Source organism: Papaver somniferum, unplaced genomic scaffold, assembly GCF_003573695.1.
Source record: "Papaver somniferum cultivar HN1 unplaced genomic scaffold, ASM357369v1 unplaced-scaffold_37, whole genome shotgun sequence".
NCBI lineage: Eukaryota > Viridiplantae > Streptophyta > Magnoliopsida > Ranunculales > Papaveraceae > Papaver > Papaver somniferum.
In genome coordinates this window covers 1-6,015 of record NW_020646193.1, presented here as the reverse complement: position 1 = coordinate 6,015, position 6,015 = coordinate 1, and the positions used below count along the sequence as shown (strand labels likewise).

The 6,015-nt window shown below is 34.4% G+C and overlaps 1 long non-coding RNA gene across 1 annotated transcript; it reads right to left on the bottom strand.

The window, feature by feature from the left end:
* Positions 1 to 4,910: 4,910 nt before the first annotated feature.
* On the bottom strand, positions 4,911 to 6,009 carry LOC113342350. The gene is made up of 2 exons (XR_003356619.1): positions 5,731 to 6,009; positions 4,911 to 5,232 (listed from the first exon to the last, which is right to left on the bottom strand). It is a non-coding gene; the product is annotated as an uncharacterized LOC113342350 (long non-coding RNA).
* Positions 6,010 to 6,015: the final 6 nt, after the last annotated feature.

Here is a 6,015-nt window from a genome sequence, read left to right as displayed (position 1 = left end):
GCCAACAGTTTCAAACCATGTCCCATCATGAGATACAAGGAATGTAAACTCAACTTCTTGCAGATGCTTCTGCTCTGCTCCATCGCCTTAACATAGATCATAAAGAGCTGACATCACATAAATTTCTTCCCTGCCAAAAGAACCAAAATTACGTCTCTAAATTCTAAAACACGATGAAATAAATATATTGGGGAAACCTCATCAATTTTGAGAAAAAGATCAAAGGTGATTGAATCAAGTGTGCCAAACCTATGAAAAATTTAAGTCAAATGAGAGAGGTATAAATGGAGACGCTCATATGAACAAGAGCAAGATTACAGCTTAATGAACACAATACAAGCTCCAGTAACATCGTCTACACTCAAGTTATTCAAACCCGTTGACAATGAGATTATATTCAATCCAACTGACTTTGGTCTTATTCAAATAGAGTAGCGGTGACAATATCCTCTAGAGTTTAATCAGTGATTGTAGATATATGGTCGATAACAGTCAATGAAGAAGCAGTTGAACAGAATGTTGGTGGTGTGTGGTTTGGTCAGAGTGCTGGTCTGGACTCTGGAAGAATGGATAGCTAATTGCCAATCGTCACTATTTATAGATGTTCATAGATGATCTGGTAATTGTACAATGACTAGTGCAGTTATCACAATCTAGAGTTGATAATATTACGAGTGAAAAACTATTTTAGATCTTCAAGTGAAGCTATCAAAATCAGATAGAAGGCCTTGATTAGGTGAAAATCCGAGAGAAGATCATATTCGAAAATATTTGATGGGTAATAGCCATTAAGGCATGGTGATTATTATTCTTAAATCAATTTAAAGATTGGAGAGAAAGAATTGAGAGATAATAACGACTTTTACGGAAGAACATATATGATAATGATGTCAAATAAATTTCAAAAACTTTTACATCTTAGAATGATCTGATGATTATGAATCGAAATTACGACTTCCAATCAGAATAAAAAATTGAACGCAGATTTGGGTTTTTGAAACCCTAAACTGATTCATCTGATTTCAAAATCGATCAATTAATCGTTATGATAGTAATTAAGATATAAAGAAGAGATGAAACGCACCTTTATAATCATTTTTTGTTGACGAAATTGTGTAGAAATACCTGAGACTCGAAGTTCATCCTCTAAATTTATGTCCAACGATGATTGTCGTTCTTGATTTAGATTATGTTTTGAGAATCTGATTAGAGTGGTCTGGTTCAAAAATATTAGGGACTTACTTTTTATTGTTAACTTAGTAGTCCCTAATATATCACATATTTATATATAAGTCCTTAATTTGTTCCGAGAGGAACATCGGTGAGTTTAATCTTGGGCTGCACATGGGACGGGACGGTACGGGTTTTTGCCTAGCTCAGTACATGTACCTCCCTATGGCCGGTACCTGTATCTTGTACTCGTGTAGTACGGGACAGAACGGAACTTGTACTTGTTTAACTCGGTACGGGACGGGACGGGACCGGTTCTTTACCTGTACCATATGTTAAAAAAAATCCACTTTTTCCTAATAAACTAGAAATTGAATGCATTGCAAGAATTTGAATTCACATTTTACCTCAAAAACATTGGAAAGCTTGCGAAGAAATAAATTGCATAAGACAAACATCCCACTTTGTACATTGACGCCCTGTCGACAAACTCATAGTACAGGAACTGCACATATTTTGAAAAAGAAACACTAAAATTAGTTAGCTGGAGACAACGAAGGAATTGCAAAGCTACATTAAAAAAATACTAATATTCACAAGAAACAAAGTAACAACGGTAAAAGGATACTTAAGGAACCACGTACACTGGCGATGGCTACAGTCTCGAGATATGCTATGAAATAAGAAAGAGCTAGAATCCAAACAGGCTCAGTAACCCGTCGAATTGAGTCTGGTAGGTCAGCAATAGAATTCCATAGTCGGCGAAGCGTCATATTTGACACCACATGGTAAAACAAGAAGCAAACGTGAGTGAGGAGAAAAGTTATGTGCGTTATCTGAGACATGATCTTGAATATCAATCAGTACAAGAAAAGTTTAATTAACCAGAAGACATGCATATATACTACACCAAAGTTCATGCAGAAGGATCATAATTTGTAGCGTGCGTTGTTCATCTTCCGTGAAGGAAAGGTATATGAAGCTTCCAAAACAGTCCAAAAGTAGTGTTACACCTAAAAGAAGTATGAATAAAAATCATCGGTACTACGGGACGGGAATAGTCTAGAACCGTTACTTGTACCTACTCTAGGCACGGTACCAGTTTTTGGTACTTGTACCTGTCCCATCTGACCGCGGTTCCGGTACGGTTCCATGGGACGGGACGGTTCATGTGCATCCCTAGTTTAATCATGAGAATTTTGATGAAGTACCCCGTTTTTTGTATACCAACAAAAAAAATGCCCCCGTTTTTTAAAACTTGTTAAAGTACCCTCATGTTAGTTTTTCCATCCAGTGTTAGTTAAGACTAATTTACATTACACATTTTCCCTTTTATTATTGCCAAATTGATTTTATACATCATTTTTTAGATTCATCGAGTCCGGTTCAGGATCGTTACACCGCTTTTAGGTTCATTACATCATTTCCCAAAAATGGTTCATCATTTCAAGTGCTTTGGGGGTTTTCGTTTGGAAGAAAACGACCTTCTACAACATTTTTTTAGGTTCGTCGATCCTAGTTCAGTATTGTGACAAGGCTTCCAGGTTCGTTGAGATCGGTTCAGGATCGTTACACCGTTTTCAGGATCGTCGGATCATTTACCCTCCTCCACCAAGGAGATGTAGTTCAGGGGTAAATCAGACTTTTAATTGGAAAGATAACTGACACCCAGCAGTTAAGTGGATGAAATTTGCCTTTTGAATAAAACGGGGTACTTTAACAAATTTCTAAAAACCGGGGACACTTTTTTAGTGTAATGTGAAAAGTAGGAGTACTTTATCAAAGAGCCCTTTAAACATTTAGGGATACATGTCATATGTGTTGCTACATATTAGCATTATTCCGATGTGACAGTAGTACAATGGTAAAGTCAGTGAGTGATGATACAAATGACCTGAGTTACAAACTCGTCAGCACCTATTATTATTCGATCAAAAAAAATGAAAGAAAATACATACTAGAACATTATCCCAACAAATTAACTTTTTTCCCAACAAATCTAACTGTTTTCCTCTATTTTTTGTCGATAGAATACTCGTGTTCTTTCCATTAATTGCCTACAAAAGATTTCATAGAAAGTGAGTATATGAAGATATAGAAAGTGAGTATACGAAGCTTAATGAATAAATAGTAGCTAATATTATAAAAAGTGCAAAGCCGATTACTCCAAACAATAGAAGAGTCGAAAAACTGGGAACCACTGATTAAATTTCTGGAGATAGATCTAATAAAGTCAGAGAACAATGGTCTTTGGATCATAACCCAATCATTTTGTTTGATATTCTTTCTTTTCAGAAAGATATTCTACATCAAAGGACTTGTTTTCCCAAAATCTTGAATCAAAAACTGTTTTGCCCAAAAATAAAAATCTCAGCCAAAATTCGTTTATCTAGAGAGTAGAGACAGCAGAGAGTTATATGCAATTTAAATTTATCGTTAGACCGAGCCACTAAGTAATATATGAAGATGAAATTTGTCGTCCTCGTTTCATATACTAATGATATATTCCATTTTTTTTTTCTTTTTTTCCTTTATTTACTAAAATTTCTTGTCTCTCACTAGTTATTATCGTTTTTTCATTTCATTTTTTATTGTTATGATTGACAAAACAGACTAACTAAGAGAAGGTCATTCACAATTTCCCAAATTGAGAGCCTGAGCTACGAGCTAAATGAGAAATCTTATATGATGAAGCGGGCTTATTTTGATCTTTATTCTCCCTGTTTCCATACGGACAATTATCATGCGTCCTAAAATCAATCGTATCAGTAAAACTTCTTAGTAATTTAATACCCTTTTCCTGCATATGTGAGTTTTAGTGTTGATGGGAGAACTCGGTCGTTAGATTGACTAGCTAATTATGTTTCTCATGTGGGTCAGATCTTGAGAGTGCCTTTGTCAGCACATTTGTATTTCTTTTCTCTTACACTTGTATAAGAATCCTTGCGTCAGGCTAGTATATCTTGTAACTAGTGATGAAGCTTCCGCCGGCAAAGAAATCACCGTTGAAGGTTTCATTGCCGGATAAGTTAGTGATAAAAATTTCATCGCCGGAGACAAAAAAGATGAAGATTTCGTCGTTATAGAACATCACTATTGATCTTAAAGCCCAACCCGGTAACCAAGAACCGCCAATAAAACAAAGATAAAGCCACCATAATGGTATAGATAAGTAGAAAACATGATAACAACTAAACTAAAACTATTAACCTAGAAAATAAGAAATAATGAAGAAATCTGCTTTTCGGTCCTTTAGATGGTTGTTGGTGATGGTTTTGCTTAAGAAGAAAAAGGAACGAGAGAAGGGTCGTTGTACGAGCATTTATTCGACATCCTATAATCAATTGTGTTAGTAAGAAAATAATTTTGTCCCTTAGTAATGTATTCCTACAAATGTGACGTTTAATTATTTATAAAATGAAAGCATGAATTTGTCTTGATTATTCGCATACTTGTTGCTTACCATACTACTTTGTATTTACTTAGTGCAATTAAAACACGATTTGTCTTGATCCGGCAGTCAAAACCGTTTTGTTTTATATAGAATAACATCTCGGCATATGTTTATTATCCTCTCTATAAATCACGGTTAAAGACGGGTATTTGACAACTAATCTAATCATTGACTTGTTCGGAGTCGAACCGTTTTCTTTGTGCAAAATTCAACTACAATGTGGAAAACATTTTTAACCAGTCCATTAAGTTGGGTGGAGAAAATTTATTCCCTTGCAAAGAATACCGGCTGAAACTTCACCTGCTTTGTAAATTCAATATCACGGAGAAAAAGGATATCAGCTTCCGGCTAATACATCTAAGTGGTGTTTCAGTCAATTGGAATATGATTGTCCGTTAACTTCCATATATTGTTCATACACCCCTCATATTTATAAACTTTTTCATAAGGGCATCCCAGCGTAAGAAAATAAAATTTCTCCATGCATAAATAGACAAATCAAACACACTAGTTCACTGTGAAATTGTTTGGGGGTTTCTTCTCTGCAAGCAAAAGCAAAAGCTAGGGTTTCAATCTGTCTTCGTATTGCATATGTTTGATCGATTTAACTGCAAGTAACAGCAACAATGGTTAGAGGTAAAATCATTTCAAACTCTCATTTGTTCTAGAATTCATAGGTTTTAAACACAATAATGATAGTATGAGGTAAAGATTAATTATATCTCTTCTCTTGATGTTTATTTGAATAATCGTTTCTTTTGTTCAAGATTTCAGAGTTTATCCATCTCTCTCTGCATTTGATGTTTGTTTAGATTATTTAAGAAGATTCCAAGTTCTAATTTCTATTGATTATACTCATTTGATTTACATGTTTCATCCGATCTTTAGATTTCATGAAAATTTCTAGGTCTAGCTTTATAAATATAGCGTTTATGATATCTATTGTGGTTCTATTTGATGTTTATTAGAAAAATGCTACTCTACATCTCACATAAACGCCCTAGTCTAGTAAGGAATATGTTATATCAACATGTAATTGATGATTTCTATAATATTAATATCAAAATTGAGAAAGAAGAGTAAGATTTTCAAGGAATGAGTCTAACCCGGAGAAACTCATAGTAAGGTGTATGTTACTTGTACAAAGTTTCCATTGTCTCCTACTATTCCACCATAGCCGTCCTCGCGAGAAATAAAAAACATTTTTTCCTTGAACCATTTTGCTTCTTGTCCAAATGGCATTTTACTTTCTGGACAATCAATTCCCATGTTCTTTCTTAATTACTGAATTTTTCCTTTATGTCTTGTTCTTTCTTAATTACTTATCGATTCAGCTCCCATATCCCCTAGATTTTGAATTGAATTACAGTTACAAAAAAAAAAAAATTAAA